The sequence below is a fragment of the Caretta caretta genome, chromosome 8 (genome assembly GCF_965140235.1).
Source record: "Caretta caretta isolate rCarCar2 chromosome 8, rCarCar1.hap1, whole genome shotgun sequence".
Classification (NCBI taxonomy): Eukaryota; Metazoa; Chordata; order Testudines; family Cheloniidae; genus Caretta; species Caretta caretta.
The window spans coordinates 91249495-91273778 of NC_134213.1; the positions used below are offsets into that span (position 1 = coordinate 91249495).

Here is a 24284-nt window from a genome sequence, read left to right on the forward strand (position 1 = left end):
AACATGTTATCAATCAACATTTCTAAGGGGGCCACTCCTGCAAGCCCATGCTCACAGAAATAGACATTGCTTATGCAAATAATTCCTCTGAAGTCAATGGAACTACTTGTGAGAGCAATCCCTACTCACATGGGTAAGGGCTTGATCTGTGCATCAACAACATCCTATCTCACTTGGCTCTTGGAAAGTCTAGTTGCTACTACTAATTTATTTTTAAATAGGAAAAGGCTCTGGATAAGTTTTATTTTGCAGGGTCAAGCTGAAAAGTCTTCATTTTTAACATCGTCTGTGCATGTTTTTCAGTAACCTCGGCTCTTTCATTTATTGCTTCAGGGCTTCGTATTTATTTGTTTGTTTTTTTTTAAATCTTATACTATCAGTGCACACAGCAACATTACACAGAATCCTGCTAAAGAAAACTGACAATTCAGTTCAGTCCCCAAATTTGTTTTAAAAACACACCCCTAGTATGAACACAGATGTTTCCATTACATTTTAAAACAATGAAACCTTTTTTAAAATGTGCAAACTCCACTGCACTGCTGTGAATCCCCTACCCAAAGAATCCAGGGGGCAGAGTACTCCATCTCTATTTGGAGCCCACTATTGGATTCCACCTGCACAGGTCCAGTAGCAGGATCAGAACTGTAGGGGTGTAACCCACACCTACAAAGAGTGCCCCCCTAACGTGGCTGGCCCAGAGTTTATGAGGCTGCTATAGCCTCTGAGCTAGAAGAATCATCTCTTTTAGCTGAAACATTAGAGGATCAAGCCAGAGGTCTAGGTTCACTGCTGATAACCCACCCAAGGGTGATGGAAGATGCATTACAGTGGCATTGAGTTAATGCATGCGGGAAGAACACAAAAATGAAACTGAATTCAGCTTCACTTTCCAAACTGAAACACAGGAAACTTTCAGAATAAATAGTGGAAAGTAAACAAGATTTCTACACTTCTTCAGTTTTAATACTGTGCATTCATTGTGCACCCAATGCAAGAGCCTGCATTCACTGTGCACCCAAGCTTCAGCTGATTTCAGTAGGGCCAATGAATAGAAGGCAGGATCAGGAAGCTAAGATGTTAACATAGATACAAATATATTTATTTCGAAGTATATGATTTGTATTCTGACACTGCCCTTTTAACATGTTCCAAGCAATCAAAACAGAATAGGTCTTCTATACCTAGAAAATAATTTCATGGATAAAAATTGTCGGCACAAAGATATTCAAATCTATTCTACTTTTATTCCATCTGTTAAGTGGCTTTTTTATTTAATAAATTATATGCGTAAACTCACACAAATGTATGAAGTAATAAGATATGGCCACTACCCTTTCCTTATAAATACCCTCTTTCTTAAAAGCCCACCTGGTAGCACTGCTTATTTAAGAGTCTGTCAAGCATTTCCAATGTAAACACAGTATTTGAAGGCATTATAAGTCATCCATTTTCATAGGGCTTAACTAGATATATAAGATAGAAACACACTTTGTGGGGCCGGATCCTCAGCTAATGTAAATTGGCATAGCTCCACCTAAATCAGTGGAGGCATCTATTTACACCAGCTGCAGTTTTGGCCAAGCCTGTACATCCCTGTGCACTCTTAGCTATGCTTCACAGCCTAAAGACGAGAGGTTTGCCTCAGGATGCCATAGCGGATCCGTCTGAATTTCTTGGATTTTGTGGGATTAAACCTAAATTTGACTTTGGTCCAGATTCTTGTATTATTCATGTTAACGCTTAGATTTAATACTCAATTGCCATATATACCTACCATGCCATACTGATTTTAGAGACAAGTTCTCCGAATTTCTCATGGCTTCCCCAACAATAGTCTGTCTTGCTGATTGAATGCAGTGTCAGACTGCTGACAACTGAATAGACCCATGGCATTGCTGAGAGCAAACGTGGTCACCGTACACCTCCCTGCACTAATTGTACTACTCAGAGAGCCTTAGAACTGAGGCTGTAATGGAGATAATCCCTTTGGAGAGATACATTAAGTGACTGTATTGGACCTTGATATAATTAGTTCTTGGTTTTCATGGTAATAGCTGAGAGGCAGCGACAGCTGAGAAACAGACAATGGGCCAACCTTGAGGTGAAAATGGTCCCTGTTCCCCACTCAGGGAAGCTCCACAGAAGCCTCATTCTCAGGCTTGGATGCTAGGTTGCACTCTGCAGGGATCTGATGCGGCTCAAAAGAAGTGGGCGGAGTTCATGAAAATGAGCTACTCTCTGTCCTCTCCACTGTCCATCCTTCATGGAACCTGACCCTTGGGTCATCCCTGCTCAGAGAGCCTAGAGGCTTCTGTAAACTTGTGGCAATAATCTCGTGGACTCACATGCAGGAAAGAGAGAGGATAAAACAGGGACTGGGGTGCTCTTTATGAGCCCTTCCCCCCAAATCGGTGTTTGTTTGTGTGATGTCGGAGGGGTTTGAGGTGCTTTGCTTCCTCCCATCGCCACGTCCTATTCCTTGGGAAGAGGACATTCAGCTGCAGCTGTGTTTCAGATATCAGCCCTTCAGGCTGGGACTACTAGGCACCTCAAGTATCTCCTCAGTTGAGGAGATCCTTCCAGACAATAAGAGACATCCGAGGAGGATCTGCACCACCGACATCACTTCTTAGGAACCCCACTGGGGTGCGGGCGGGGGGAATTGCCTACTGTATTTTTCAGAGAAGAGAGGGCTGGTAGGTCACAGAGCATTAGCGGGTCAGTCACATACTTTCCAGAACACAGAACAACTCTTGTCTCACTCAGTACAAGCTGAGGAGACTGTGTCACTAACATGCAATCTTGAATGTCCCACAGGCCAGGGTCTGAGCTTTATAATATAGGCAAGCACTGAACAAACAGAATAGGAGAGGAGTGCGTCACCATTGCATTTCAGAGCATTAGCATAAAAACAAACACAACAAATAACCCATGAAACTAGGGATCATGTGAAAACTGATCTCATGAATATTTTCAGAAATACTGATGATTACATTTTACTGTGCAGTGACAACATAAGCAAATCAAAATGGGATTAACATTTGTTGTGTAAATGTAACATCTTAAATGACTTCTGCAAGAAGAGCAAACTAGGAGAAAAACAAACAAACCTGTTGTTGATTACATCGGAAAGACCTACTATAAACCTGTGAACAACTGCCATACTGACTCAGATCAGTATGCTCCATCTAGTATCCTGTCACTGACAGTAGCCTGTATCAAGTGCTTCAGAGGAAGGTGCAAGAAATCCTACAGGAGGTAGTCATGGGATAATCTGCACCCAGGAAAAACAATATTGCTGACCCCTGGAAGTTCAAAAATCATGAGATGGGTTTAAAAATGAGATTTCAAAAATAATACATTTTGGGTTCCATCTATTCCCCTTCTGATGTCAAAGCATTTAGGGTTCACCTTTTCAAATTTTTATTCACAGCTGCAAGGGCTAAAAATGTACTTTTTTTTACAAAATTAAAGCCAAGATTCCATCATAATAACCTTATTCCACCAGCTGCAGTTTTAAGAAAACACCCCAGATATTATTAGACTTGTAATGAAATTGCAAGAGTTGGCAACACTGAAAGTTTCCTCCTAATCCCCAGAAAATATATACATGTTTGGTGGAGTACAAGCGCTGTGAGTCACGTTGTTAACTAAACTTGTGTATGATATTGCCTGGAGTGTACTGAGAGATACATATTGCTGCTGCACAATTGGTCATTAGGGTTAGCACAGTTATAGCCTGTGATGCATGTACAGCACTGAGCAGTGTCTTTATTATAATAATATAAACTAGTCAGAATCCATCTGGAAACTTAAAATACAGCTGGGAAGCCAAAACACTTCTCATGGCTCAGGTTTATCCTTTTATGTGTTGGTCCTTGAAGGGAAAAAGGATTTTTTTTTTCCAGTCAGCCTCAAAGATTTTGCTTCCTCAGAAATTACCATTCCCCTCTTTAAAGTTGCAGCCAAATGACACATGTTGGACCTTCATTTCAAGTGCTGCTGTAATCTCAATGTTGCCAGTTGTTGCAATAGTGGGAGCTCCACTGAATGCCCCACCTTCCAGAGTGATGTGATTACAGAAGAATCTTGGCTCTCATTTAAAAAAAAATTATGTTTTTAGTAGATCAGAGCAAAAAATTGAATTTCTGTCCTGTGGAAAATTCCAATAGTTTAGCATTTGTTTTTATCCCAAATGGGAAACATTGAAACTTTTTGTGGAATGAATGAAAAAGTACAAAACATTTTGTTTTAACTTTCCCGAATAGAAAATTCCAGTGAAACCTAGTCTTTCCTCATTGAAAATTTCTATTTTGACAAAGCACTAATTTTCCAACATGAAAATGTTTCACTGAAATTATTTTGACAAGTTCTAGCCCTCACGGTTGCAGAGAAAAGTTCGAAAACATGAACCCAGAGCACCATACAGGCTCAAAACACATAGTGGCAAAAAATCCCAAATGTATTACTTTTTTTAAAAAATGTCATGACTTTGAAGACCATTTCTTTGTTGTTTTGGGGCCTGAATCGTGATTTTTCAATGCTTGCGGTTGGTTGACCCCGTTAAAAAGATAGTTAGGACCGGGGTCACTTACAGCCCCAAATGGGCCTTCTGAACAAAAATAAATCCAATAAAACCTGAAAGGGTTACAATCATAAAATCATAGAAGATTAGTGTTGGAAGAGATCTCAGGAGGTCATCTAGTCCAACCCCCTGCATATCTCGTCCATATATACACAACCTTCAACTTTGCAAAAATTGTGTGGATGTAGCATTGGTGAGAGACATTGGCTTGAGCGCCTGGTGAATGAAGTCCTCTGTTTACCTACAGGGAAGCAGGCATGGCAGCAATCCACATACGCTGCTTTGCCAGCTCTCTTCTGATGGGCTCTCTTCTGATGGGCATGGGACCCCCTCTGGGGTAGAAGTGGTAGTTCAGTCTCCCTGGCTACTTTGCTGGGTCTGCCAATTAGAGCAAATTTGTGGTGCTGAGTTCGTGATGTGGGAGTTGGAACTGTGAATCACCCAGCTCATCTCATGTAGGGATTGCCAGTCATCCATTAGATAGGAACAACTTTTAATTTCTGCTGAGATGGCCTGATTCAAACTGGTGAGCTACAAATGAAAAGTGCTGTAGCTAATTAGCATTGCCCTGAAGCATCCAGTCCCGCAAGCAGTGCTAATGTTACACACCCTCTGAGAATAAGGCTTGCTTTCTGGAAAGGCAATATTGCCAAGCATTCAAAAATCATGAGTCACACCACAAAATTCATGAGATTGGTTTAAAACTCACAAGATATATGAACTAATTTTTGAGGGTTTGTATTTGCCCTCTGGCTTCTGAGACTTTGGGGCACATTTCAGTCAAGTTTTCAAGCTTTGCTCAACCATCAAGAGGGCTAGAAACTTACTGTTAAAATGAAAGCTGAGATTCTCTAATAATCACGTACCTCCAGGAACTGGGGCTTTATGGACACCGCCAAGTATCATGAAATTTCCAGTAAAAGAATCATAAGAACTGGCAACACTGAGCTTATTAAAACAAGTTCTGATTTTTTCAGAGTTCACCCAGATAGTATCTTCCACTCTGCACCCACAGGCAAAACCTCCCATACATCCACTCCATTAATAGAGCTTAGGTTCCTCTGACATGTATTTGTCTGAATTTGAGGTTCCTGAGGTACAGACTGGATTATGTTAAAGATTTTCTAGAATTGAATATTTCCATCACGTACATAGGATTCTCACTTGGATTTTGAATCAAAGGTGTTATGCGTGTGTGAGAAAAATATGTACTGGTATATGTCTGGGGTATCGAACTGTCTTAGTGCACTCACTCTTTCCATTTAAAAAAATTATTCAGCATTTGTACATGGAAAGGAGAGTTTAAAAATGAATCCTCCATTATCAGATTTCAGTATTTAAAATTCTTTTTTCTTATATCCTGCTTTAAATCTTAACTATATCAGCAGCTGATTTTAATAAAAAAGCCAACCTATGGATTATGATCACTAGAAAGAACCACTATCGCATTAAGATTTTATTTATAAAAGCAATCATTTCAAATTAGTGAAGAAATCTACCTTTATATATGAAGATAAATATCTGCTAAAACCTTTACTTTCATTAAAATGTTGGTCTTGTTTAATGAGATATAACTACAGTCAGATACACACTTGATAGGAAGCCAAGTAAGGTGTGTTCAAATATACTCCCTGTAGAGAAGTTGGCTAATGTCTGATTTGATTAATATATTGCATGTGTGTAGACTGAATTTCACACAAGTCAACCCTGTAAGAGCCTTTGTGACCAAATAAACTTTGCAAATTAAATAAATCTGCTTCTGAACTCAAACCACAGGGTTACCCCTCTCTCTCTCACACTCACACACACACACACACACTCCAGCCTTTCTTTCATCATGGGCAACAATTATTCATACTGTAATGCTCAGTATCATGAGTAGGCCCACTGAGTGGGTGTGGACGCACTGGTCCATTAGAAAGAGGACAACACCACAGATTACTCTAGGTTCTACCTTTGGCTGTGCCACTGGCTGTGTGACCAAATTAATTAGTCCTTTCCATGCTGTGCCTTAGTTTCTGCAAATGTAATAGGGTGAGAAGAGAATACAAAGAGACAAAAAAGGAAGATGGAAGAGCGATTACTAAGGAAGACACCCAGCACAGCCTTCATGGCCTTGGCTATGGTTTAAATTAATGAAAGGGGAGAGCAAGGGACCAACCAGTTCTCCTCCTCCTGGCTGGCTGGCCAATGGTGGGGCGGAAAGGGGGAATACCTGTGTCCCTTTAGCACATGCTTTCCCCCCCCCCCACCTCCTTTCTATTGTGCACTCTGGTATACAAGAATGCAGCAAACCTCATCTATAGTAAAGTTAATCTTTAAAAAGTAAGCTGTTTCATGGCAAAAGGGCTCTACTTTACACGTACGTACTTGGTTGCAGGAAGGGGTGAGGTTAGGCCTGCTAACCTTGACCGTGTCACTTTAAACATTCTGAAAGAGAAAAGCATTCAAGTCCCATATAATTCTCTACTGGACATGAACTGATCTTAACTGAAGAGCTATTTGGTAAGGAAGCGGAAATTCCGAACCACAGCATTTCTCCACAAAATTTCAGAGTTACAGTAGCTTCCCTGTTCCCATCTGATTCCTATGCTGTTGTTGAACTAAGCGCAAACGCTTGTTTAGCCAAAGTCCTGCACAAGCAAGTCTTGAGAGATATACTTAACTAGTCCTACTGAAGAGCTGGCAGCTATTATCCTCAAAGAGTATCATTGCCTTAGGATCCATATCTCCACCCAGCAAATGTCTTTAGAAAATAAGTGCTTAAGTTAATAGGATTCACGAACCACTCAAGCCATTCGTATAATTTTGGCCAGACAGGAAAGGGTATGATGTGATAGTGGTGTCTGGCAGCTTTCAAATGGTTAATTTTGCTCAAAATGCTAAGATTTAAAATGTTTAATCTATCTATCTACTACTTATCTGCTGTGTATGTGTGGGGTATATCAATAATTAGCTTTACATAGGGAAACCTTTCAACAGATATGTATGTTTCCAGCTCTGTGGATTTAGAATATAAATATAATTAAGAGAACACACTTAAAACCAGAAACACAACAAGATGTTCCAATGTAGTGCAGTATGGCTAATTGTTACAAACTTCCATTTACGCCACATCAGATTAACTCTATCAGAGCATCTTATCAGTGCCACTGGACCTGTCATGATTATGTATACAATAAGCAACCTTTCTACCTATGAACCTTTACAGTCAACCATTACTAATGACTAAAGCTATGTTGTGGGTGATGGATGAATTGTAGTATTTGTTTATGATGATGTATCACAAAATTGTTTGTCATGGGGACTATGCACAGGAAACCAACATGCTGAATGCACTGAACACCCCCACCTAATTGCTTGCAGGTCTGCTTTCTCATTCTTTATGACTTCAATGGAGTTACACTGGAGAAGAATTTGGCCCCAAGATGGACTGTAAAGGCAGAATTTGGCCCACTGCACTGAATATGACCCCAGGAACACCTGGCCTGGAAGTTCTACCTGCTGGATGAGGCTTTGCAGCTAAAAGTTCTGTTTTTTTAAACCTGATTCGATAAATGCTACTAATCAGGGTATTTTCAGTCAGTTATTTGGCAATCGGAGGAAAACAGCTGTAACTGCTGCATGCACAATACTCATAACTGTAAAAGTACCTTGATGTATTCCAGCAGATTGGTTTATGGCATGTACATATCATCATTTACTTTAGATATTTTTAGTAACGTGGCCTTTGGTTAAGGTCAAATGTAATATCAGTTTAATACTGAACATATGTTCTGTCAGGGGCGCTATGTCACTCCCTGGGAGGAGGATGTACCTACCAATCATTTAATAGGTCTTTTCTATCTCTAAGTACTCTACTCCTGTGATCCTAAATACTGAGCTAATACATGTTTTTCATCAGCGTTATTAATTACAGGTTATCATTATGGATTTATGTTATACGGATTTATGAATCACAATCACTGTGGAATCTGGGCCCACTGCTTACATTAGCATTTGTACTTCTGAGCAAAACTCCCCATTCTCCAGCAGCCCACAGCTTTAAAGACAGGGAAAAGAGAAAAGAACTGTGCCAGTTGCCTGAGTGCCTATGATTTCAGAGCTCACCAATGAGTCTTTGTACATGTGAACTGTGTGCACGTGTGTCTACAATCACACTTCAATACATTTCCGGCAGGCGTGAATTTCCGAAACATGGACCCATCACTGTCAAAGCCCTGCCACCAACTCCTCTGAGGTACACCTTTGGGACAAACCCCTTATTTAAAATAAGCAAAACATCCATCAGTCCATATTGGGTAGGGTAACCAGATGTCCCGATGTTATAGGGACAGTCCCCATTTTTGTTTTTTTTTCTTATTTTGGCTCTTATTACCCCCCACCCCCTCTTCTGATTTTTCATACTTGCTGTCTGGTCACCCTAATATTGGGTATGGGCTGGGTCAGTTTCAGAGGGGTGAAATTACTCCCATATAATTCACAGCTAGTCTGAAACTGACATCAGCCCATACCCAATGTGGACCGATGAGTGTTTTGCTTATTATTTTAAATAAAAGATTTGTTCCCCTCACCTACCACTACCCAGAAGTATGTCCTTTTTGGCTCCTGCTGTGGCCATTTGTCACTCTACTGCCATAACATCTGAAAAGTCCCCATTTGCCCACCTGATAAAACCAGTGCACACTTTGATACAGTTAGCAGTGTTTGCGGAGGAGAGGCCCAGGATTGGAAAAGAAGGTATGCCTGCAGGCCAAGGCTGAAGTGCATTGACAGAGGTGTGCTTTGCGCCTGCTTGCACTGTCCCCAGCTCGTGTCAGCACCATGGCACTAAATTTGCTCACAAAAAATTTAAAAGAAATAAACAAGAAATCATTCCCCTCACCCCACATGTAGAATACTGTAGCTCATTGAGTTTCAGTGCTTGAGGGACCACAGATGATTGAGGTGGACAGGGCTACAGCTGATCTACAATTAGACTCACTGCTAATTTGTGAAGAAAATTACAATAAATATTTTCCGTGTTCAAATTCATTTTTTTTAGCATAATGATTATTTTTGTAGCGGAGGGAAAAAAACATACAAATGTCAGCTCATGAATTAATGAATGGTCCTGAAACAATTACAGTTTAAATATACAGAAGTCTCCCTAGTGTAAACACTCTCTATTTTATACCATATCCTTTTGGTACAAGGCGTACATTTCAGAATGACTTATTGCCTGCTTATGACAAAGCAGTATATGTTGCGCATTTGATGGCCTCAACCTCTCACCTAGGATTTTACGTTGGTTGATGCTGATTCATGTACAAACAGCCAAATTTATAAAGAGGTTTGAAATACAAGGATATATTGTAAGTGTATGCTAAGAGAGCACAATTTATATAAAAATGGGGGAATGTAAATATTTAACTGATGCCAGAGGTGGGTGCTTTGGCCAAGTTGGAACTGAGCTACATTGATCATGCAAGAGGAACGAAAACTGCAGATTCACTGGTCTTAGAAAAGACTCTCACATTTTTAAGAGTGAAACTAAAAAATGTTCCGCTGCTCTCTAGGGGTCTGATTTTTGCAGTTCCCATTGATGATGTGTGTGAGTAAGCGCCATTCAGTGTGAGTAAGGGTTTCAGATTTGGACCTTGATTTGTAGCTCAGCTGGGCCGAGAGGGCACAGCTCTGAGTTGGGGATGCCAGGGGAAACACTGGAAGGCACTCTTCCCAGAATGCCTCCTATATTTCTTGATCAGGCAGTCAGCTTGCTCACTACTACTCTCTGTGTAGCTACTTAGAAGGCTCCAGCATCACAGGACTTGGGCACCTTCACAGGATGCAGTTCACTTCTCTGCAAGTGGTAGGCCTACTCCACTGGCTGGTGTGTATGTGGGGCGGGGGGAATTAAGTAACCCCTTACCTGGCCCTCTCCAGCATGCCAGGTGTTCCCAGTGGAATCGGGAGGGAATAGTCCCTGCACTCAAACAAACTTTTACCAACAGCAGCACACGCAGTCTCAGCCAAAGATGGTTATGTTTGGGACATTATTTTAAGTAAGAAAATACACAACTTGGCAATTTTATAGTTTTAGAAGAATTTAAAGAAATCTGCAAACCTGAGACGGCTTCCCAAGCCATTAACTTGTGCTGGCACACCAGGTAATGCCCCGGACTAAGCTCAAATAGTCCTAGAACATCCACATAATTAAATAATGTAAAGTATCTAGTCTTGTAAAATAAAAGGCCAGATTCATTAATTCAGAACCTTTAAATAAAATCACGGCAAAGGTCCAAAGGAAACAATCAACATAAAAAACACTTTCATGTTATTTCTGAATTATAAACCTAATACTAATCAAGCCTCTCAATCTCAGTCAGACCCAGGAGTAAGCTTCTTTACTTTGCATATGACACTATAAAGTCCATGTCACACAAACAGACCTTAATGCTGATGGCTTATGCATGAGAAATCGACACGAGCAGAGAAAAGCAGACAGTTGGCTTGTACAATCTTAATTGCTTTTGCAGCCACTGAAGTCTAATGGAAGGATAACCACTGATGATCTTTTATTATTTCAACAAAACAGCAGCTACATATTTGATTTAATGCTATTACAAATATACAGAGAGTATATTTCAAGCCGTGGCAACTGCCACCTTTAGAGAACTGGTTAGGCAAGGCTTTATTGGGAAGGGAAGATGATTCAAATCAAGCTGATCGAAGTGTATTTCCATTGGGCCAGCTGGTTACCTAGAGGCAGCTCACTGCACTGCCTTACCAAAAAATAGGTTTCGATTACTGTTCCTAATTTATTGGTCCCTGGTCCAAAACGCTGCATAGGTACCAGGCTCAGCAGCTGATGGTGACAGTGGGGCAAATTTTGCCCAGGTGTAAGCAAGTTCTACAGAGTACAAATGAGTTGTGTTCACTTATGTTAGGGTTGAAACTGACCCACAGTCTCACTTCACCATCAGTTACGGAGCAGCATTAATAAGCTCCCATGGGACTTCCTCTTGGATTGAAAAAGATTATAACCAAAAGGGGAGATTCTGCAGATCTACGTCACATCTACCGTATGGCACCACAGCAGCACAACTAGCTATCTTGCTGTAGACACTTCTTATTGTGACAAAAGAGTTTCCATTGCTGGAGGAACTCCACCTCCTCGAGAAATGAGTCAGGTTGACAGAAGCATTCTTCTGTCAACCTAGCTATGTCTATACTGGGGATTAGATCAGCATAGCTACAGCCCTGGGGGTATGTGAATTTCCTCCCCTCCCCCACGAGGGCCGTAGCTATGTTGAGCTAGCTTTTAAGTGTCGACCAGATCTTATCAACTATCTGTTTTACAGGAGCAATGAGAAATGTGCTATGTACTGTACAGAAATATAGGAAGCCATGGCCTCTGCCCTGAAGAACTTACAGAAGGGTGGAGAGAAGGATACAACACGCATGTAAAATGACCATGGTGATGCATGGTAGGTGTCTTATTAGTTCCTTGTCTATATAAACTATATATATATATATATATATATATATATATATATATATAGTTCCTTGTCTATTCCTTGTCTATATGCCCTGTATGCCTCTCCTCCTACCCATTACTAGCTATTGACCCATTCCTCTCTTTCAAACCCAAATTACTTTACTGTTTCTTTTCTTAAACCCACTACAATTCTGGCTCAGCTATAACACCTTCACCCATAAGCCCCATTCCTCTCCGTGTCTTCCTCACACCTCCCCACTGAGCATTCTTCTGCACAAGTTTCCATTCTGTCTAGAGAGGAAAATGTCAAGAGAGTCACTGTGGACACAACAGGGGTTTCTGGGACTGTGAGACGGACTAACTGTGCATATGTACAGTTTCTGGACCCGTTAGGGGGCTGGCTGCATTTCTGGGAAAGGGACTCTGGCCTCATTTGATGTCTGAAGGATTCAGGGCATTGAGTGGGGGAGATCCAGTTGATTCAATCAGAGATATGAAAAACCCATGAGAGAAAACTGTACTATCCATTAGAACTTGAGAGAGTCTCTTCTAATTTTTGGTGATCCTGATCATGTGTCCTAACAAGTTTGGTTTTATTTAAAGGTTCTGAATTAATGAATCTGGCCTTTTATTTTACAAGACTAGATACTTTACATTATTTAATTATGAGGATGTTCTAGGACTATTTGAGCTTAGTCCAGGGCATTACCTGGAATTCCAGCACAAGTTAATGGCTTGGGAAGCCGTCTCAGGTTTGTAGATTTCTTTAAATCCTTCTAGAACTATAAAATTGCCAAGTTGTGTATTTTCGTACTCAAAATAATGTCCCAAACATAACCATCTTTGGCAGAGGCTGCGTGTGCTGCTGTTGGTAATGGTGTTGTATACAGAGTTTCGGATAATAGACTGTGACATTTTGTAAACAGCTTCTAAAATATATATATGTGTAAGATACAGAAAGAGTGGTATAGAAGACAGAGGGGGATTTCCTTGTGGGTTACCTGACTTGATAATGATGTTACATTTGGTGGTCTCAGTCCAAATGTCTACATCACAGAAATCACAACTAGCAGACATTAGTAACTGTGTCGGCAACCGAAGCAGGGAGGTCAAGGACTCAATAGAAGGGCTGGAATTCTCTCTCACCCTGTGAGCCACCCTTCCATGTTAGATTTGGCATACTGGCAGCTCAGGGCAGAGATTCTTGTAATCCTGATGTCTGGGCTGTAAGTGTTCTGTGGATGGTAGATTTCAGCTCCCAGGACTGCCAGTCAGGCTTTTCTCACCAGTACTACATTCCCTCAGATACGCACACGAAAAATTATCTATATTTTTTACTCAAGCACATTACAAAGGAAGAGCCAGATCCAGTAGGAACTCCACATGTGAAACCACCCAAGCTTCAACAGGAGTTATGCACATACAAAGTTTGTAGGACCAGATCCCCCAAGAGCAGTGTATTGGCTTTTCCAGAGGGAAGCAATTAGAATACTCCCGCTAACCATGGGCAATGAAGCAAGTATGGAAACGCACTATTTTTCCTCCAAAATGTATAAATTGTAAATACCAATCATGTGGAAGTGTTTTTTTCACTGCAGTTCTCAGTGAATTGGATCTTCTTTGAAATTTCTGGCTTGGCATGCTGAAGGCAGGAATTCTGGAGAGATGTGGTTCCCTCAAAACCACAAAGGAAAGTGTAGCCCATGATCTTGGTTTCCTTGCATTACTGGCTTTTAAACTTTGTAACCATAGGATTTTATATTTTATATATATTTTTTTTAACTGAGACTGATTTGGGGTAATGTAACCCCTTTGAGTTTTGCTGGGTGCACACACATACAGCAATGTACCACAGATTGTGTATCACTTTATATATATATATCCTGTGCATCTCATCTCTGACCAAGGATTATTTCTGCTGCAGGTGGGTACATGATAACATACTATTTTCCCATTTTTTAACTTCTTGGAGAAGCATTTCTCATGGAGACTGCAATGATTTCATTCTGTGTCTGACCTTTTATTTTAACACACTGATACATGTATTTGTTCAACTGCACACAGCCTAACAGCAATCAGAACACATGTAATGACAATTCTATAGGATGAGGTTAGGGGTAAAGTGTATATGTGTTGGGGGAGAATTTCAAAGGTATTAAGGGGAGCAGGATGCCCAAATCCCACTGACTTTCAGTGAGTTAGGTGTATACTTCACCCTAATTCCCTTACACCCTGATCAGCTCTGGAACTCCAGGAGTCTCAATGGACACAGCTCTGGAGTAGTTAAAGGGCATGGCACTGTAAGTTAATAGGCACCAACACACCAAATTACTCAAACCATCCCTATTCAACAAAGCACTTAAGATCCATTAAATTTGGGGAATAGAACCCTGGAATCCTCACTCTCAGTCAGATGATCTAACTACCAGGGGTGGCCAAACTTACTGACCATCCAAGCCACATACAATAAACTTCAGAAGTTTGAGAGCCAGGCATCCCAGCTGGGGCTCAGGGCTTCAGCCCTGTGGGAAGGGGGATCTCGAGGCTTTAGCCTCACAGGAGGTGCCTGGCTGGGCTGAAGTCCCGAGGCCCGGCACACAAGTCCCACGGGGCTGAAGCCCCACCACAGGGGAGAAGTCCCGAGCTCCCACCCCTCCCCCAGTCTGGTAGGCAGAGAATGGGGGGAGGGACATGGAGGGCTCCACAAGCTGCACTTTAACTGCAAAAGCGCCACAATTCGGCTCATGAGCCGTGGTTTGGCCACCCCTGTATTACAGAAAGTTATTTTCATTATATAACCTGATCACTTCTTTTACTAATGACCATTTTACTGCTGGTCCTTCCCCATCCATCCCTTTTGTGCTGCTGTGGCCTAAAAGTCCATTGACACCAAAAAACTATTGGAACATATCTGCCAAATTCTGCTATGCATCAGGTAGTTCTGCCTAGATCAGACAGCAGGAGGAAAAGATTTAAATGACATTCTTAACCTCACGTTTCACCAACCTGAAGTATCTAATGTCAAAGTAAGCGAATACAATTTTTTCTTCCTTTAACGAGAAGCACCTTTATATAAACTCCCTTCAGCATTTAAGTAATGATTCAATAAACTTGTACCGTGGGAAATCTGCCTCAGCAAGGATGAAGTAAAAGCTGCATAAAGCCTTCAGGACTGGTTTACTGAACACCATAGTAATTGGCACTGTGCAGAACAAATGAAGAAGACATGGTTCCCTCCCCAAATAGACAAACGTTATGTGGCAGACACAGAGCACTTGATAGTGCAGGTTGGTCTGTTTGTGTAAGTAAATAAATAAAACATACTTCTATGCATGGGAAATTAGAGGGAAAGATTTCATGGAATAAGCACCTGATGCATTGGATAGGGAAGAAGTTCCAGGAGGTAGGGGTGTAAGCGTATAATTTATAAACCAGTGTTTAGGTTGGAGGCAGACTTTGAGAGAAGCAGTAGATTCCCACACAGAGCAGTTAAACAGTCAAGTTTCAGAACCCTGACCAGGGGTATTCTATTTGCTACCCAAGATCCATACACCTGGAAATCCTGGAGGCTCCATCATCTCAGGCATTGGCACCCTAACAGCAGGATTGTCTGGCTATGTGGACTCTCTTCTCAGGCCCTATGCTACCAGCACTCCCAGCTATCTTAAAGACACCACTGACTTCCTGAAGAAATTACAATCCATCGGTGATCTTCCTGAAAACACCATCCTAGCCACTGTGGATGTAGAAGCCCTCTACACCAACATTCCACACAAAGATGGACTACAGGCCATCAGGAAAAGTATCCCTGATAATGTCACGGCAAGCCTGGTGGCTGAACTTTGTGACTTTGTCCTCACCCATAACTATTTCACATTTGGGGACAATATATACCTTCAAGTCAGCGGCACTGCCATGGGTACCCGCATGGCCTCACAGTATGCCAACATTTTTATGGCTGACTTAAAACAATGCTTCCTTAGCTCTCTTCCCCTAATGCCCCTACTCTACTTACGCTACACTGATGACATCTTCATCATCTGGACCCATGGAAAAGAGGCTCTTGAGGAATTCCACCATGATTTCAACAATTTCCATCCCACCATCAACCTCAGCCTAGACCAATCCATACAAGTGGTCCATTTCCTGGACACTACTGCGCTAATAAGCGATGGTCACATAACCACCACCCTATACCGGAAACCTACTGACCGCTATGCCTACATACATGCCTCCAGCTTTCATCCAGACCACAACACACGATCCATTGTCTACAGCCAAGCTCTAAGAAACAACCGCATTTGTTCCAATCCCTCAGACAGAAAAACACCTACAAGATCTCTATCAAGTATTCTTAAAACTACAGTACCCACCTGCTGAAGTGAAAAAACAGACTGACAGAGCCAGAAGAGTACCCAGAAGTCACCTACTACAGGACAGGCCCAACAAAGAAAATAACAGAACGCCAATAGCTGTCACCTTCAGCCCCCAACTAAAATCTCTCCAGTGCATCATCAAAGATCTACAACCTATCCTTAAAAATGATCCCTCACTCTCACAGATCTTGGGAGACAGACCAGTCCTCTCTTACAGACAGCCCCCCAATCTGAAGCAAGTACTCACCAGCAACCACACAACAAAAACACTAACCCAGGAACCTATCCTTGCAACAAAACCCAGTGCCAACTCTGTCCACATATTTATTCAAGTGACACCATCATAGGACCTAATCACATTAGCCATGCCATCAGGGGCTTGTTCACCTGCACATCCATCAGTGTGATATATGCCATCATGTGCCAGCAATGCCCCTCTGCCATGTACATTGGCCAAACCAGATAGTCTCTACGCAAAAGAATAAATGGACACAAATCTGACATCAGGAATCATAACATTCAAAAACCGGTAGAACACTTCAACCTCTCTGGCCACTCAGTAACAGACTTAAAGGTGGCAATTTTGCAACAGAAAAGCTTCAGAAACAGACTCCAACGAGAAACTGCTGAGCTTGAATTAATATGCAAACTAGATACCATTAACTTAGGTTTGAATAGAGACTGGGAGTGGCTGGGTCATTACACATATTAAATCTATGTCCCCATGTTAAGTATCCTCACACCTTGTGAGCTGTCTAAATGGGCCATCTTGATTATCACTACAAAAGTTTTTTTCTCCTGCTGATAATAGCTCATCTTAATTAATTAGCCTCTTACGCCACCTTTTCATGTTCTCTGTATATCTATCTATCTTCTTACTATATGTTCCATTCTATGCATCCGATGAAGTGGGCTGTAGCCCATGAAAGCTTATGCTCAAATAAATTTGTCAGTCTCTAAGGTGCCACAAGTACTCCTGTTCTTTTAAACAGTCAAGATTGCTCTGTACTTTTAGATGAGAGAGTACGATGTGCATAAAAAGCCACTTTTGATTCCTGAGTGCGAGAGAAAGGTGTCTACAGTAACAGTCTGTGTTTGTTTAAACCAAATCCCATCTTCTGATCTCAGAAAACACAGAAAAGAGCAAGCTTGCTGAAAGATTAAATAGCAGTAAATGTCTATATGTTCACCTGCTCATATCACTCCCCCACCAATAAACAGATTATCTAAAGTTGATGAGATGACCTGCAAGGAAAACAAGAGCTGAAACTTTGCATAATTGTAGGTTTCAGAGGAACAGCCGTGTTAGTCTGTATTCGCAAAAAGAAAAGGAGTACTTGTGGCACCTTAGAGACTAACCAATTTATTTGAGCATGAGCTTTCGTGAGCTACAGCTCACTTCATCAGATGTTTACCGTGGAAACTGCAGCAGACTTTATATACACACAGAGAATATGAAACAATACCTCCTCCCACTCCACTGTCCTGCTGGTAATAGCTTATCTAAAGTGATCAACAGGTGGGCCATTTCCAGCACAAATCCAGGTTTTCTCACCCTCCACCCCCCCACACAAATTCACTCTCCTGCTGGTGCTAGCCCATCCAAAGTGACAACTCTTTACATAATCAAGTCGGGCTATTTCCTGCATAGATCCAGGTTTTCTCACATCCCCCCCACCCCCATACACACACAAACTCACTACCCCCCCCCCCCCCCAGATGTTCTGGTTTAACTTGGATTTAAACTTGGAGAGTGGTCAGTTTAGATGAGCTATTACCAGCAGGAGAGTGAGTTTGTGTGTGTATGGGGGTGGGGGGGATGTGAGAAAACCTGGATCTATGCAGGAAATAGCCCGACTTGATTATGTAAAGAGTTGTCACTTTGGATGGGCTAGCACCAGCAGGAGAGTGAATTTGTGTGGGGGGGTGGAGGGTGAGAAAACCTGGATTTGTGCTGGAAATGGCCCACCTGTTGATCACTTTAGATAAGCTATTACCAGCAGGACAGTGGAGTGGGAGGAGGTATTGTTTCATATTCTCTGTGTGTATATAAAGTCTGCTGCAGTTTCCACGGTATACATCTGATGAAGTGAGCTGTAGCTCACGAAAGCTCATGCTCAAATAAATTGGTTAGTCTCTAAGGTGCCACAAGTACTCCTTTTCTTTTTGCATAATTGTAAATGCTCAATGACAAAGACTTGACTCCTGCGATTATCTTTTTAAGAAGTGTAAAAGGAAATTTATCTTTAAGAGGGTGGGATTTTCAAACATACTAACTGTTGTTTTCATTCTGCTGTCATTGAAGTCAATGGTAAAACTCCAATTAAGAAGCAACACTGAGGACTTCTGAAAATCCCACTTTTATTCTCCAGACCAGCTATTCAGAAGTACCCTATAAGCAGTTAGCTGCCAGTAAAAGGTGTTTCCAAATGAAGAAGCTGATGGAGACATCTGAAAGATCCGCCACTCCTAACCTACCACAAACGCCAACTGGCTAATATTACAGTAGTCAGCTGAGATAACCTTGCTCTCTGTCCCATAGGTGAACTTTTCATGAATGGGGGAGAGGTGGGCCTGGATCCCAGCCCATCTCTGGACCTCACAATTCACCGGAGTCCATTATGGCATGCTACAAGATGTGTCTGTTTAACCTCTGTTTTAATAATTAATTAAATTAATTAATAATAATTAATAATAATTGCATGGCAGCAGTCTGGGGATATTGATTGTCCATCTGTAATGGGTTATTTGCATGGTTTTTATTGGCATGTGCTATACACATAATCTGTGAATGAGAAAAAATCTGCCTTGAAGACATTAGGGATCCATTGCTGAAGTTTGTAGGTCTTAAAGCAACAGTATATGCTCGGACTCCTGAAGTAAAATACTCTGAATAGTGTAATATGGGGATCTATGGAGTTCAAGGAGTTATTTGGTCCTCTGAAGAGGGCACTGCAGACTTTTTTTTTTTAAATCACCGTTCGTGAAATTCAAATGTTATCCTTTGGTCCTCACCTTCTGTAAGCTTTGCGGACCTTGTGCTTCATTTGAGGCTGAACTATATTTTTAGAAATCAGAAGTAGAAGCTAATGCAGTAACGATAAGTGAGGGCATTGGCATTACAAGCCAACCTGGCTAATGCCCTCTGAGGAAGGCTTTGTGAAATCCGATGCCATGATGTCTGCCACTGGAATTCTGATAAACTCCAGGACCCTGCAGATTACATGCTCTTACAGCAACTCAAATGTGCAGAACATTTTTACCTAACTCAGATGCTGGGGAGGAGAATTACATAACTCTCAGAAATTTGCTTTGGCACAGAGCGAGGACACTGTGGCACCATTAGTGTGTATTCAGCAATTTCAGTATCCAAGGATCTTTCAGTGTTGCATAGTTGAAGATTTAACAAGAGAACTCTGCACAATTTCTGGACTGGTAGAAAGCAGACAAAAAACCCAAGACTGTTGTTTTAACTAGACTGTTGTTTAGTTACAATTTCCAGTACCATTCACGCTCCTTTTATAGGGGGCTTTGCCCCCATGCTGACCACTGCACTGTAAATTACACAACGTGCTGCTATTAAAACACTAAATCAGTGCCATCAATTAACATGTATATACACCAAGATATTCAAGTGTGGCTGCCTAAAAGTGGGAATCAATGTCTATGAAGTATGTCTACCCGACTCTGGCCAGAGTAGTGATACAAGCTGGAAAGAGGAATGAAATGCGAGGTCCATTGTTGTTTGGCAAAGCGAAAGGAAGAGTGGGATTAAGGTGCTATCTTCAAAAGTTAGGAATAGTCATAGCTCACAAAAGCAAGCAACAAAGACTCAGTGCATCCCCACTTTATATAACAAGCCAGTCTCAGTAAATACCAAACCCAGGGCTGAAGTGTATTATAGCCTTTGCTATGTGGCATGATGGTGGGAGCAGACATTTGGTGAGACAAGAAGGAAAGATGTCAGAAGTCCACAGTGAAGCATCAAGGCTTTGTAAAGTAGCAGGGTTTAGTTCTGAAGGCCTGATTATAGCATGAAGGTCTTTGGTAGTGGGTAAGAGGAAAACAGATTGAGAGGCTGATGAAGGGTAATCTAGTTATAAATGGCTCTGGATGATGCACTGACCCTATGGAAAAGAGGCAGGATTTTGTGACTGGAAGGACCCCATCACAGGCACACTGTGAAGATTTTCAAAGGCACAAAGGGCAGTTAGGCACTTAACTCCCATTGACATTCAGTGGTAAAGGACTAGGAAATAGGGAAATAAATTAAGGGAATATAGTCACTCGCACAGGACAGAGAGAACTCTAGGGACTGGGGGAGAGGAAGCAGTTGGAGCTGGGGCACAAATAGCGTTTCCTTGATCCCTGGAACAAAAAGACGTAGCTTTGGGAACAAAGCCCAGGAGCATTAGAGAGAAATGCAAAGCCAAGAGGCATTCTAAGAGATCCAGCACTAAGACTTTTTTCCCCTATGACCCATAACATTTGCTCATTCAGTTTGTTATAAAAACATTAATTTCATTTCTTCAAAACTAGTTCTAAGTGTTCTGAGAAACCCCACAATGTTTGCAGTCTTCTGTAACAGAAGGATAATTCTCACTGTGTGTTCCTTGCACCTTTCTAATCTTAATATATTTGATTATTGCTTTGAATTTCACAAGAAAATGTTATAAAATGTGAACACCACAAAAAGAAAAGATTAAATAGCTCATTACCAGTGAGTGAAAGGAACCGCCAGTTGATAGTTTGGTGATGATATTTACATGCAATATGCCAAATTCTGTTCTTTTTAAGGTGATTTAATCTTCTCTCTAAAACAGGGCAAGTGATTTTTCACAAGTAAAACATTGGATTTGGGGGTACTGGATTTGTACATACAAAGTAGATAGTGGAAATCTAATACTAAGTACCAAAGTGGCACGTATGAAGACATCTGGTTTGTATAAACTTTTGATGGATGGAAAATTGGACATACACAAAATGGAGCCTGCATTTTAGAAGCCATTTTTGAAAAAGTGATTGCTTAATTACAGTGTTTTGCTTGTGACTTCCATTCAAAAATGTTCCTCTCCACTTACATTATGGTAACTATGCACATCGACAGAACTATGTAGGTAATAACTAATACTTTTGCTAACCTACTGTTAGTAGGCAACACATCTGAGATACAGATAAGCTGTCTGATATTGTCATGCGAGTTGATTGGCCATTTGCTGTATTTCTATATATCAATAAATTAAATCTGCTGCAGTGAGGAGGAAGAGTAAGTGTCAGAGTGGTTATTGAACATAAGGCTATCAGTCACCCTAACTAAAGAAAAGCAACAAAAGAAAAAAGAGAAAAACAGTTTCAGGGTCAAGGAGATTACATGATTCCTGTGAAGTCAAAGCAGAGAAAAACCCATTTAGCTTGGGGGGAAATGGAGAGGTAGAGAGAAGAAAGCTTTGCAAGCCAGATCATGCATTTCTTTATTGCTGACTGTCTAATGTTTTGGCTTAGTAACTGTTGCTGAAAATCCTGTATAGACTGTATCAGGCATCAAATCCCATTTGCTTCCCATTCTATTGCTTCCTTTCTTCTGGGCCTTGTTTTGCCCAGTAAGGCTGATTTACAGCTTTGCTTTCTAACACTGCTCTTTTGAGCAGTCAGCATTTTGACAACATTCATTTTCAAGCTTATTTGGGGGTGAAATTTTTGCAAGGCTGGGTTGGCAAAAGTTTAAACTACAAATCTTTAAACTGACTTCAACATTCAAAAGATTTACTATGAATGTAATGATCGGGGGGGGGGGGGTGTTACTGGGAGCTGACGCCTTTTCTTTTTTTGGTCTAGAATCATTGGTCTGTTGTTTCTCACATCTGGATACAGTAGTAATCTATTCCTTAAACCTGAGCAATCAAATTACTCTACTTTTCAGTTGTCTATGCTTGAATAAATATTATCCAGACAAGTTAAATGAAAATTCTGCACACTGTTGTACAGTTAAATGTGCATAACATCTGTACTCCACTATGACATAGTGAGTGAGAAAGATATTCCAGCACAAAGCAGTTTGGGAAGTCACACACCCTACATTTGGGCTTAATTTAATAACCTATTGTCCTTCTCAGCCATCACTGGAGCTTCATGGCCAGGAAACAAAAAGGAAGATGACACCGGGGTTCCATAGTTGATGCAGAGGATAAACATGGGGGGATCCCAGGTGTGACAAACTGAACCCTTGTTCATTCTGAGGGTTTCAGAACCCATCCAATACCTAGCCGAGCAATTGAAGAAAAACAGCAAAGAAATCCTAAGAGTTTCCTTCCCCCTCTTAGTTTCCTAACCACTCTTGCTAGTTTCACCATGAGAGGAAGCTAGTTTCACCATTTGGGAGCTAATGCTGCTTTCCCAAAGTTTTGTCATGAACACCAGTGGGAAGAGGATCAGGCCATTAATGTAACTATTCGACCTAGCTGACATTTCCTTAATTTCACAAGTTATCAATGAAAAAGAGGGGCATTTTTTGGCAAAAATGTACATGAAATATATTCCCATTTTTAGGCCATCTCCAAGAACTGTAATTTGGTGGGGAAGTGGGGTGTGGAACAAAAGCAGATGTTCTATTTCCAGTTCAACTCCACAACAAAAACACATAATAGAAGTCCAGCTATCTGAGGAAAGAGCTAGACTAGGTAAGCCTATGACCCTAATTTTTGGAGCTAACTAGTGTGTAGAATTCCCTGACCAAAATCCCCCTTGGCATCTTATTTTCTCCTATCAGCTAGTAACAGCAACTGGCAGGCATTTCTCAGGCTGTTCCTTTTTAAAACCAGAAATGTTTCAGCCACCTAAAAGTGATGTTATTTTCCACAGTTCTGCAAGAAACCATGCACATTCAGCATAGCCCAAGGCACAAATAGGTGAAGTTAACCGTCCTTCTCATTAATGAAGCAATTTTCCTAATTGTTGCTATTTTGCTACAGGTGTTGCAATGCAAACAACTTGCCTTCTCCCTTCTCGAGACTCTGGCTCTCACTCATGCTCCTCTTTGAATCAGGAGTCTGGATTCATTTCAGTCTCTTTCCTGGAATGAGGAGCCCCAGCCCTCTTTCCCAGAGCTGGGATATAATCAAACAGATCCTTCCACTTCCTGCAGGAGCTCACCTTGCTCCCTGCAGCACTCACCTTCAGCGGCTTTCTCCAGCCTGCACTGCTTCCCAGCTTCTGACCTGCCTGGTGCACTCAAACCATGCCTAACTGCAGTGTTAGGGTCCAACTTGAGCTCCCTTCCACAGGGACTACCCTTAGAGCCTGTCTTTGCTTATCTCCCCAGACCTGGCTTTACTCAATCACATGGCTGCCTTGATTACTACTTATATTCCCCATTTGGGGAGATGAGGTAAGCTTGTCACAGGTGGGGCTGAGGCCCAGCCCTCCTGTAACAGGGTTCTTGTTTATTTGGGGTTTGAACCTTTAGGGTGCACTGGGGTCATGTTTGCTAGCTTTTCTCCACAATCATGAAGGCTAGAGGCTTCCTTTTCTTTTTAATGAAAGCTGAAAGACTCATGTAATCAGAAGACAATAAAAATAAATATCATAAGACCCACAATGAAACTGTAGAGTTGGCAACACTGTAAATAGTCTGTCCTGAAGAAACGCAGGCTCATAGAAGTTCACCCAGTGATTCCTGCCATGAGTCCAGTAACCTGTGGTTGAACTAGTACATATCCAGATTATAGGGTCTGCAATTTCATAGATAAAGGTGCTGAGCACAAAGTGGTCCTTGCCCTCCTTGAAAAGGGAGGACAAGATGAGGCCACTGGTATGGCTGGTACTGACCACTCCAAAGTTGGGG

The 24284-nt window shown here is 41.4% G+C and overlaps 1 protein-coding gene across 3 annotated transcripts in view; it reads right to left on the reverse strand.

Moving 5' to 3' along the window:
* ROR1 (receptor tyrosine kinase like orphan receptor 1) overlaps positions 1 to 24284 on the reverse strand; it is a 250000-nt gene that overhangs the window by 84912 nt on the left and 140804 nt on the right. The window lies entirely within an intron of this gene.